Genomic DNA, 13,772 nt, shown 5'->3' with positions numbered 1-13,772 from the left:
GTCATCTATAAAATGGAATGTATTATTTATATAAACCATAGAATGTTTGAAAGTATTGAATAGAATCTGGGGGATGTTTTATATTCTATAATTTAATTTCCATGTAATTACCACAACTGTCCCTAAAAAGTATGTGTTATCAGAGATGGTAAATAAATTTCATGTGATCACAGAAGTGGTCAGAGGAAAAAGGCAGTATTCAGCCCTGAGTCTTTCTGACATCAAAGCTTCTTCCTATTTTTCACTTTGCCACCTTATGGTTGGAGCACTTAGAAACTACCCCAACTTGTCTTTCTAGGTAGCTCCATTGCATTGAATACATTTCTCTGGACTATGTCAGTGAAATAAGAAGCTGTGCTAAATCAGTTCTTTGCAATCTGGATTCATTTCAGAGTTACGGATTCCTTCAAGCATTTCAAGAGCAACTTTGTAGAAAAATGAGGCAAAAGAGAAGGTTCCACCTCCTTTGCTATTTCAAAAACAGCAACTTTTTTTTTATTATTTATGTGCTTAAAATTTCATTTGTGCGAAAGATTCCATTATTTAAAACAACAACAGAAACAAGCTTGAAAACCACTAGATTAGATGTTCTGTAAGGACCTATTTATTCTAAAATATTTACCTTTAATTAAATATATTAAAAGGCCATAGAGTAGTCAGATGGTCAGAATGAAAAACAGATAAGTAGGCAAATTAATGTATAACCCTAGAAATGTTTATCTGGAATACATGCTAAATATGAGTGGATGCATGAGGCAAATTTTAGAACAATTGCTTACACAGCTATTTATGATAAAAAGTAAGTATTTGTATAAAAACTAAAATGAAGATTAATTAAACTATTTGAGTATGTCTAAAAGAATAATAGACAGCTTAATAAGGAAGTATCAGTAAATATATTATTAGCACCAGAAGCAGGGTTAGAATCAACAAATTAAAAAAAACACACATATTTCAGAGCAAACCAAGAAAAGCTAGAAGAAGCATTAGAAAGTGAAATAAAATGCTCCCCAAAGACACTGATAAAACTAGTCCTGATCATTTATGGACGGATGACTGAGACAGCCAGAAGGAGCAAGAATACATTGTTAGGGACCTTGATAGTTAGAGTTATGATTTGAAGGCTGTAAACAAGATGTGGATGTTTTTGTTCAATCACATGTTCATACAGGGATTCACTCAACATGTATTCATTAAGAGTGATATAGGAAATGAATAACTGGTGAAAAAGTTATTGACTAGTCAAATCGCATTTCTAGAACTATTATTCATAATATCAAAATAATGAGTTATCAGGAAAGAAAGAATTAATCTCAAATAGATTAAAGATAATATTTGGGGAGATTCAATAAGTAATGAGAGAAATTTAAAACAACATTAGTGCATGTATGGTGGGGAGTGCCTAGTAAATCAATAAAACTAGATACCGTGGAGAAGAACGTATGTTATTCTCTAATCCTGTCTATCTCCATTACTGCTACCCTAGGCATAGTCTCTACCTGGAGTTTTAAAATTACCTTTTTAATTGGTCTGTATGATTCCACTCAGTCCCTCACTATTGCTTGCCCACAAAGCAAGCAGAGTGCTCTTTTAAGAACCAAACATTATATTTTGCCCCTATTGTAAGCCTCCAACGGCATGCTATACTACAAAGATCTTCGATCTACAGGCCCTTCTCCCTCCAACCTCATCTTCTGCCATTGTTCCCTGTCCATCAGTACTGACCCATGGGTTTTTTGTATATTTCTCAAATACCTCAAGTCAATCCAACCTTAAAGTTTCTGTACCAGCTCTTCCAGTGAGTCAAATTCTCCTTCCTATGGAGAATTCATTCTGTGGAGAACTTATTGTAACCCAAGCTTGCATATAATTTTTGCAGAATGTTTTGCTGACCATCCAATCTGAACTAGTTCCTCAGCCACTGCCTATTTTATAACTTGAATTTTCTGCTGAAACTGTGAAGTTTATGTCTCTCATTCAATCACTATATTCATCTATGTTTTGTTGTTATGTGGTATATAATAGGTTCCCAAGGTTGTTTCCAGTCCAAAATGACAGAGAAGAGTGTCAGAAAATATACCTATGGCTTAAGATTACTATTATAGGTGCTTGGAACATGTGAAATGGGCAGCTATCTAAAATATTCACCTAAACAATGCTTTCTCACAATTGTTACCAAGACTTGGTGAGAAAGGTCTTTTGCCTGAGAAGTATCAATGAAAGGACATGTCACATTAGAAAGCGATCCAATACAGAGGGGAGGGATAAAATGTAATGCATACTCATATTGTATACATTTTAAAATATTTTTATCCCTGTTTGTCAAATACTGGAACTGAGGTCTGAAGAAAACAAGGGATAAGACTGATGACATAGAGCTAAAGATGGAGATACTATTTAATTCATGTTCATCTAATTCTGTCTTTCCTTCAAACCAGATTAGAAGCATCTTTGAAAATGCATTTTAAAAGCAACAAGTAATATTACATTGTGTATATATACCAACTCTTTATCTAATCATATATCGAAGGACACTTTGTTTGTTTCCATGTCTTGGAAACTGTGAATAATGCTGCAATGAACATAGGGGTACATATATCTTCACGGATAAATGTTTTCAGACTTTTGGGGTTGATACACAGAAGAGGGATTGTTGGATCATATGGTAATTTTATTCTTAATTTTTTGAGGAATCTCCATTCTATTTTCCATAGTGACTGTAACAATTTACATTCCCTGCAACAGTGTATGAGGGTTCCTTTTTATCCACAACCTCTCCAACACTTGTTATTACTTGTCTTGTTGATAATAGCCATTCTAATAAACGTGAAGGGATAGCTCATTGTAGTTTTGATTTGCATTTCCCTAATAGCTAGTGAAGTTGAACATTTTTTAATATATCTGTTGGCCATTTCTATGTCTTCTCGGCCATAAGAAAAAATGAAATATTGCCATTTGGGACAACCTGGATAGATCTTGAGATTATCGTGCTAAATAAAATAAGTCAGATAGAAAAAGTCAAGAGTTTTATGACTTCACTCATATGTGAGATATAAAACTGAAATCAACAAATGAACAAGACAAAGAAACAAAAACTCATAGACACAGACAATAGTTTAGTGTTTACTAGACGATATGTGGGGAGGAGAGGAGGTAGAAAACGAAAAAGGGGGTCAAATATATGGTAATAGAAGGAGAACTGAGTTGGGTGTTGAACACACAATGCAATATATAGATGATGTATTATAGAACTGTACACTTGAAACTTGTATAATTTTGCTAACCAATTCCACCCCAATAAATTTAATAAGTAAAAGATAAAATAAAAGCAACAAACCTCTTCCTTAAAATCAAGACTTTTTTATGGAAGTCCAATATGTAAAAGGGGGAGAAAGTGAAACTTCTTTTTTTATAGTCTTTACAGAGAGCTGAATTTCCCCTTCTGAAGAGCTTACATGTTTCTTTTGCATATATTCATTCAGCTTTAGGCAAATCTTAAAGACTAAGACTCAGATGTTAGTCTGTCTTGTAAAAGCCACTCTGTCTACATGGGCTCAGTATGTTCACATGTTGATTTCATTGGCTTCTCCAAAAGGTATTTAGAAGAAGAGCATAGGGAAAGAAATATTGTTGAGAAGAGAATTATTTTATTTTAAAGCTGTGTTTGTTCAATTTTGCTTGGATTATATGTTCATTTAGATACTTAAGTTGGCTGATGGAGATAGTGCTACATGGCTACTGATTTAATTTGTAGTTAACATTATAATTTTAAAGTTATTACAACCTCTAAATACAGACCAGTTATATATAGAGATAGAAAGATAGATAAGTGATAGGTAGAGAGATACATACATACATTCATACATGCATATATTCATACATATGCTGATAGTTCATTTTCCCTTCCTCAGTTTATGTTCCCCAATCATTACTATAATCTTCTTTCTTTATTGTTTTATTTTGTTGTCTGTTTTTGTTTTCTTGAATTTCCCAGTTACTGACTCCAGTAGAAAATTTGAGAATTATGAACGTTTACCACGTGAAACACCCAAGGGGAGTGCTGGCTGCCAAGTAGTACCTGACATAGGCAGCTCAAATGTGATGCACAGAATTAGAGTATATTTACCTTTTTTCTACCCTGGTTGGGAAATTAAGACATTGGATCCCATCAGTGACCTGCAAGCTTTTACCGGTGGTAGAATGACAGCTCATGTGGAGGGTTAGGTATCAGGCTGAGTACCTTAATGCTCCGCTGCTATCATGACACTAAATTATTGCCTATTCAGAGATGCTCTTCTCCCTGTTCACAGGCCTTTCAGGTGTCATGATTCCCAGGCTGTTTGGGAGCCCTGGAGCAGTATTTCGGAGCTGGCTCAGGAATCCATCATGTCACAGGGAGAAATCTCAAAGATGTCCATTTGCCCTGCCTCTACCCAGGGTTTATATTTTCCCCAATTAAACCTTCCAGTTCTCTCAAAATTATCTGATTACAACCCTTTCCCCAAAAAGCAGCTACCTGTGTAACTTTTTAATAAAAGCACAGGTGTCTAGGAGCTAACACTTATCTCTTACATCTTACAGCCAACTTATCCCTCAACTGTAACCAATGGGGATTTCTGGCTCCTAGCTCACTTGAATATTGGGATAAACATACTATCTGGCGAGATATCATACTGCCCTGTTTCTTTAATATATATATATATATATATATATATATATATATATATATATACACACACACACACATATATATATATACATATATATATTAGTGATGTATATATATACACGTGTGTGTGTGTGTGTGTATATATATATATACATGTATGTATATTAGTGACTATAAGATCAGTTTGCTCTAAATTCCACTCCATCCCTAAATTCCTTCTTTGGGAGCTGGACTGGGATGTCACTGTGCATCCTGAGCTTCATGTTTCTGCCCCAAGGGTCAGTCATCTACGTGCTCAGTCCACACACAGAACAGCATTGCATTATGTCATTGCCGTTTCCTTCCAAACTCTCTAGACTACATGGAAATGAGATTCATACCCAGCAATTCTTTCTCCATCCTCTTGATAGGACCATCCATTAATACCATTAGTCCTTACATTTGGACATTTTTTTCACCATCTTTCCAATTATAACAGTGATCATCTTTGTACGCTAGTCATTTTTATTTCATTATATGATACTAACTATACTATTACTTTTAAAAATATTTTTAATATTGTATCAGACTATTAGTATATTTGATTACACTATACTACTTCACCTTTACTTTTTGTCTGTTTTTATTTTTATCTTATCGCATTACACTGGAAAGTAATTGAAATATATATATTTTTTACATTGAATGTTGTAAAATTGATATATCCCAAATGCCTTGACTATTAGCCCATAGCATTTCATCAACGATTAAAAAAATAATTACTTTTTATGAATGGAAGCAATGTATATTGATGTTTTTGTAACACTGGATAGCAATAGTGGTTGACTAGATGGAAACTTGTCCTTAACTTTGGATGAACACTGAGAGAAAATTCTGAGCATGCCAGCATTCTAACTCAGCACAGAGTAGTGGTCACTTGACCATTGCGATTCCAGATAAACTTCAAGAATTCAGCACTCCGTTGTAATATCTGCTAGTGATACAGGCATGCAGCAAAAATGGTTTCTGTTGGTGGTGCTGACACTCCTTTCCAGGGAAGTGAGGATACTTTTCATTGTTTACCAAATTTCAGTTTAGTTTTCCTTATATGTTCCCAAGAAATGGCCTTCGTACAGTCATCCAGAGATCAGAGATCATACCTGGCTAATACTTGAGAAGACATGCCTAGGTATTTTATAGAGATGGGAGGTAATAGCTGCTATTTATCAAATACTTTCTGCCCACCACTGGGAGATTTTGTTATGTGCTAAACACTTTTACTAATACTGAAACTGAAAGTGAGGGAAGTTTGGTACAATATCCAAATAAGCACAATCAGGACCAGATGAGCTACTGATAGAATTATTAAAAGCTGCACTTCAAATTTACTTCATGTTGTCTTTTTAATAAATTAAATATCTATATTCATTCTAGACATTTCAGTTAACATTGATATATGTAAGTAAATTTTGTAAACTCTATGATAGCAAGAGTTCACTACTATACATTTCCTCATATTTAATTTATTTTCCAACCAAAGATTTCTTTGTTGATTCTTTACTACTGTAGTGTTTAAAATTTCTTTATTAGTGTGAAGGGAACGCTTGTCATTTTAATTGTATTGCCTTAAGACTTAGAAAAGGGTCTAGAAAGATATTAAATTGCATAAGTTGAGAGCAATAGTTGATAAATCACACAGGTCCGTATGCTTTTATCTGAAGAAGTAATTAACCCCCCATTTATAGAATACCATGCTGTTACTAAGTAATGAATAAATATTATTAAATCACAGGGCATGCAAAGAGTATAATCGACAATATCAAAAACATTCAAAAAGTCAATTGGCCAGAGATTTCATTTTAATATTGAGTTTTACTTCACTGTTTTTCAGTAGAATCCTCTTTACAATCTATTAAAGGATGCAAACCAAGATATCTGTTTAAAAACTCATTTGCTGTTTTCTGCTTGTTTAGTATATGTCTTCAGCCATTGCTGCGTAGTAACTCACTGTACCATAATCTTAACAACAAGTACAATAAGAACAACAACAACAAAATCAGTACTGGAAGGGAATACAAGTAGATTGAAATTCTCTAAGAGAGGATTCTCTATGTATAGTAAATTGTTCTCAAGGTAGCTTTCAGCATGAGATACACTATTTATCTCTAGTCAGTAGTGAACAATTTAGGCAATGAATTTGGTATATAGGCAGACAAATATAGATCAATATTTTCCAAAGTTCTCTGACCATGAATTAGTTTTAACCTTCTAATAGTTTGAGACAATACCATAATTGTGTCAGCTATAACACATTCTAGGATTAAAAAGATAAAATATGTTTCTGTAAATAAATTGACTCCAGAAATTATAAAAAATATGGTTATATGTTTTTTATTATATAAGAAAAGGACAAATCAGAGAACTATGTCATCTCATTTTATTAAATAGTACACACACACACATACACACACACACACACAGTTGGCCCTCAGGTTTGAACTACACAGGTTGATTTATACACAGGATTTTTTCAATAAATACCTGTACTGTTTTTTGAGTTATACATAGATTTTCAACTGCAAGGGTGTCGGCACCCCTAATCTCTGCATTATAATCACGGTATAAAATCTAACAAATATGTATATATATATATATATATATATATAAATTACATAACAAGGAACATGATATTATTAATTGATCAGTGGTCCACAAACATTTTCTGTAAAGGGCCAGATAGTAAATATATTAGTCTTTCTGGGCTATATAAGTCTATTGTCATAATTCAATTCTGCCACTGTAGTGCAAAAGTAGCCATACACAATATGTGAGCAAATGGATGTAGCTGTGTTCTGATAAAACTGTATTTATAAAAGTATGAAATGGGCTTTATTTGCCAATTTATGGACCTAGATTAGTAACTAGATTGTAGACAATATAAGGGTTAGCTAATACATGGTGCCCATATATCAATGCAAGGAAATAACTAGACCATTTGTTGAACACGGAAGTTGCATTCTTTGATATACTGTATATTTTCTTAAAGTCAGATTCAATGCATAAATGTTAGAGAAATTTTATAGGTATATGTGATATTTCACCTGTTACTTAAATATATTTTAGCTAAAAACTATAGTTGTTATATAACAATTTACTTCTTTATCCCTTCTTCCTTTTTTTCCTTCCTTCCTTCCTTCCTTTCTTCCTTTTGGCTTCCCTCCTTCCTTTCTTCCTTCCTTCTTTCATCCATTTTTTGGCATTCATTTTCCTTTACTTTTAGTTTTCTTTTACCCATTTTAAAAAAATTAATATCTTACAAAATGTAATTATTTTCCAAACATAATTTAGGAAATTATTTTTGAAATGAGTCAGGACAATAATGCAGTTTGTTTTGTATAATCATAGGCATTATTTTTTCTTTAGTAGCTATGTTTTTCAGCTAATTCTCTGATTTTTTCATTTTCCATTGCTGACAGAACTTATTTCTTCATTTACAGTCAGTGTACCATGTTGGAGAAATAACTCAGTCCTGATACAGAAAGTTAAGGTTCTTCTTAAAAAATGTGATATTAAAAAAAAATTGACAAGATTCGGTTAGTAAAGACAGATCTCTCTTATAACCACTAAATAACTACTACCCTTGATCATATTCTATGTCCTATATATTCAAAGAGGTGTGGAAACATTGCTTCTGCTCTTCTCTAACATGATGTTGCAGTGTAGTCTTGAGCAACTCCTAACTGATTTAACATGCTTCAAATTTGGGGTTATCTAAAGTTCTTTCCTCACATAGGATTTATCAGGAATAAAATAGCAAGGTAAAACAAAACAGAACAAAACAAAAAATCCTTTAGACAGGTTTCCTACATTTACCATTCAGTAAATAAAGCTATTTAGCTTAAGGTGTTTGGGAACAGTGAGAATGCAGGAAACCCTCAAGAACAGGACAGGAGTGGAAACAAAACAAAACAGCTGTGTATTAGTACTTCGGTTATCCAGGAAACCAATATTTCTTCATGACAAAACACCATAGCATCAGATTAGACATATTTTCCTACATGTTATCTGTTCTATTTGGTTAATAAAAGAATTAGTCAAAGAATTTTGAGTTGCCTACTCAGATATGACACTTTGACAAAGCAGGGAGACAAATAGAGAACATGTAGCAGAGTTGCATCAAACCTGGAAATACATTTCTTTTAGTCTTTGTTACTGAGAAAAGTTTGAAACCATCTAGTGCCAAATTGTGTCTTCATTGGATAAGGAATAATACACTAAGGATTTCTGATTCAAAGAGGTTCATGAAATTAGTTAGTAAATAAGTGACAACATAATTTATTGACCTAGGTGCCAATTTAGGCCTAGATTTTGTACTCAGTATCTTTTTCTCTTTTACACTTACTGGATTATTACTATACTGTGTATATATTTCTATACACACTCATACATATATGTGTGCATGTGTGTGTGTTCCTTTTTTTTCTAGAAAATAAAAATAATGGGCTTCTGGAATCACTACTTAGAAATTAATTTTCCCCAAAATGCTTTCTTCTCCTGAATTAAGGAAACTTTTAGTTTCAATAATCATTTAAATTGTAATTACTTAGTTCCAATAAACATAAAACTTGAAATCAGCTCCTCTTCAAATTTGCTCTCTCCTCTCCCAACCAGTGATTTATAAAGCACTCTCTATGATAGCTCTTATTTGTACTGCTTGCAATCTGTCTTCTTATTCATCCTACCTCTATCTGATCCACTTAGCCCCTCTTTATTCCTGTTCTGATCACTGCAACAGTCACTTAATTCTTTTAACTCTGGTTTACTCTCATTGCTCTCCAAACCTTATACACAGCTCCAAAGTCATGTTGACAGTATAGATCTCAACAGATTAAGCCTTTGCTTTAATACTTTAATGTCTCCTCAACTCCTTTAGACCAAAAGTCCAACTGTAGTCCCTTACACATAGTATATTATTTTATTTCACCAAGGCTTTTGAAGGCTACTTCATGGGTCTACACTTTCATGTCCCAAAATATCTCTTTTCCTTAGTTTCTCACAACTTCTGGGGAAATACCTACTCATTTTAAGCAAAGCAGCTTAAAGTTACCTTTTGGCAGAAATTCCCTGTTTCCCCGAAAATGAGACCTAGTCGGACAATCATCTCTAATGCGTCTTTTGGAGCAAAAATTAATAAAAGACCCAGTCTTATTTTACTATAAGACCGGGTCTTATATGATGTAATATAATATAATATAATATAATATAATATAATATAATATAATATAATATAATATAATATAATATAATATAATATAATAATATAATATAATATAACATAATAATATAATGTAATATAATATAATATAAAACAGGTCTTATATTAATTTTGCTCCAAAAGATTAGAGCTGATAGTTCAGGTAGGACTTATTTTTGGGGAAACACAGTTTTAGAATGCATCATGACTTCAACCCTTTCCACTTCTATACATATACAAATAAGACAATACAATATAGTGTCTTCCCAAGAAGGTTATTGTATTAGCACATTGAGGAAGATGACAACACTTTAATCCTACTACAGAGCCCAAAGCAGTTCAACAGCATCATTAAAGGATTTGAAATGTGCGAATGCATGTCAAAAATACACCATCCATAGGAAATGATGACACATGTATTCTGTCCCAGCACTACAGAAATATCTAAGGAGTTGATGAGTAACACAATGGATACCAATTTTGGTGTCACATAGTGCTAGGTTTTGTGCCAAGATCTATCATTTATCTCTAGTATTTTTTTTGTTTGTTTTGTTTTGTTTTTCTTTGTTTTTTGTCAAGCTACTTAGACTATCAAGGTCTCATTTCCTAATATGTAACATGGGGATAATAGTACTTATGGATTATGGTTTTAGACATATTTATTAGTGCTAAATTTCAAAAAGTACTCAATTATAACCATTTGAGTGCCTTGATATGAACCCCTTCACCAAAATCTCTACTAAAGATCACCTTACGGGAAGTTCATCAGTAACTTAAAGATGATTTTTGTGAATTCATTGTGTTAAGAGTTTCATTTTAAATCCATAAGTTCATAAATACCAACTAGATTTAGAACTAGTATCTACATTTCTCTTCTTTTTCAACTGCTGTGATCTGAAGATAGACATTTCTTATCAGGAGTATAAACATTTGAGTTTCTTTATCACATAGAAGATTCATGTTTAAAATGCCCTAAATTTGTATTTATTTCATGTAGATTTTGTTTTTAAATACCATAGATGGTTTCTTAATGAGTAGTTCTTTATGTATTCATTACTTGTTTGTCTTGATGACAGGAAACCTAAAAGAAGAAACAGCCTTAAAACAGTCTCCTAATTAATAGGTAGAAAAGGGAATTACAAATAAAGTTCTAATAAACATTTTCTGTTATACATGTATAGTTAATGTATACATAAAATAAGTTCAGTCTATTTACTATCTTTTTGCTGACTACCAATATGATTTTCTATTAATCCCTAATTTTTTTAAGACTTCTGCTTGATGTTATTTTCCTTTAAATATTGTCTCATAATTATTCTTAGTTATAATTCTAACTATCAATAATTATTCTTAAATCTTCATTTTTTTTGTACATTTTACTACCACAGAGAATATTTAGTATAATAGTTATAAAAGTATAGACAGCATGTCTCTTGATTCAGTTGTTTGGAAAAGGTCACAAGTTTTGCACACAAAACCACTGCAATTAATAAAAAAAAATGTTTTATAAGAAATAAAATATTTATTACTGCTTGATCCATTCAATTCCTGAATAATAAGTATTTTGAACTTAAATTGAGAGAATTCCTTTAAGTAGACTCTGAGTATAATAAATATCGGGGTGCCAAAAAAGTGTATACCATGACTTGTATTCATCTTTTGTTACTGGTATATATCGAGTATTACAATTTTGTTTCCTTTTCTTTTTTTTTTTTTTATTAAATTTATTGAGGTGACAATTGTTAGTAAAATTACATAGATTTCAGGTGTACAATTCTGTATTACATCATCTATAAATCCCATTGTGTGTTCATCACCCAGAGTCAGTTCTCCTTCCATCACCATATATTCGATCGCCCTTACCCTCATCTCCCTCCCCCCACCCCCCCACCCCCCTTATTACAATTTTAATACAGGGTTATTTTTTCCTTTCTTAAAATGTGTATACGTTTTTTGGAACCCTCTTTATAATCCATGAGTAAAATGGAATATTTGTAGATGATGTGTGCTAAATGGGAACCAAAAGAGTTTGTTGATACCTCACAATTGGAGTCTCTATAGGAATATAAAATTCCAATTTTTATTTCCTTCTTAAAACAAAAACAATTGATAAGAGCTTTTTTATATTTGACTTTTGTTTCTTTTCTGAAATATGTATTGTGACTTCATGTGAAAACAGCCTATGGTCAAGAAAAACACAAAGTTTTGTATGTATAAAATTAATTTTCCTCTTTAGTCTACAGATAAAAATTACATAAAATGGAGAAATACAACATTTCTAGATAATTAGAAAAAGGTTATCTTAATAAGCAGCTAAACTCAGTGTTGTACTTATTCTCCAGCTAAAGCCTCTTCTTTCCTTAAAAATAACAATAACACTTATTTAACTAAAAGTATACATTTAGTGTGCATTATCTCTTAGTTTATATTATTTGAAAACTCCCATGGTTGTCAGTGATTATTAATCAGTGGGTAAATCTAAATGCTTACTTTAATAGAATCTGAAGCGTGATTCCAGTATTGTAGCAGGTTCCATTTGTCAACATTTTCTTCTTCAGTAGGTTACCACAGTATCTGGATTTTCATCATTAGTAATGTATTTTTTTCTTCAAAATTGAAACCTAGATATGAATCAAAAAAGTATTTCGGTTACTACACTGTTTTATTGGAGACTTGTCGTAACATTAATAATACTAGAAGGATACAGAAAACAATGTCGATAGTTTTAAGCTCTGACAGAGCATAAATTTATATGCTCCTTGGTTCATTTTTTTTTGCATTATAATTGTCTAATAAAATTATATAACACGTTTTAATCAAAGTTTACTTTTGTATCAACCTTATAAAACTTGTAGTTATTTACTTTCAGTTGCATCACTGTGTATTCATGTTCTATCACTGAAACGATTACCTTAATTCAAAAGATTATAACAATAATTCAATGAACTGGGAAAATCATTTCATAGCATTTCACATAGACATATTTGAAGTGGTGATAACTTTAGCTTTAATTTCATTTTTAATAAATTATATTTTCACAAACTTTTTTTTAAGGTAAACAGTTGAATAAGTTAACAAATATAAAAGATGTCTCCTAAAAAGGAGTTTTATGCCTGCAGTTTATTAAAAAGAAATGATTTTTACCTCAATATCAATTAATTGCATTATACCTAGGTCAAATAGTATTTTCTGTCAAAGACAAGAGTTATGTTAGGAAGTCCAAGGTTCATTTTGTTAGCTATATGAAAATAAATTGGTGACAACTTAGCGTTAGCATCCAAGAACTCACAGAGTATTCTTCTAACTTGAAAAGGAAATTAAAAGTTATATGAAGAAAGATACCTCTCTCAGTAATGCAAACCTGGCATCACATCTGCCAATCATATCTGTAAATCATTAGACACACAGACTCACACATACTTGATTTTCAACCAGCATGTTCCAACGCAGTGTTATCGAACCTTATCACTTCTGATTTGTCTTGTATTCATTTTGTTGGATTTGTGCTTATACCTTTCAAGTCATTAAATTATTTTGACTATTATCTCTGTTTATATACATACATATATGTGTATCTGACAGAGAGCGGTCACATACTGTGAAAAGTCTCTGAGATTTCAATAATAAATAAGCATTCAGACTCAGATTCTTCTTAACGTGATATCTATTAGAATGTAATTCTATATAAAATAAAGTAATATAAATGTAATAAACTTGCTCATCAAGACTGAAAAAAATACCTTGAGTAAAAACAGGATGTATGTGGGGATGGGGAGGACAGTCTGGAGAATACAGTGTATACAGAAGACCCATTGAGTTATTGATATATGGTGACTGTACAGAGAGATATTTAGAAATAACATTAGAGAG

Source organism: Rhinolophus sinicus, chromosome 3 (assembly GCF_057876585.1).
Source record: "Rhinolophus sinicus isolate RSI-liver-muscle chromosome 3, RSI-T2T, whole genome shotgun sequence".
Lineage (NCBI taxonomy): Eukaryota > Metazoa > Chordata > Mammalia > Chiroptera > Rhinolophidae > Rhinolophus > Rhinolophus sinicus.
This window is presented reverse-complemented; position numbering follows the sequence as displayed.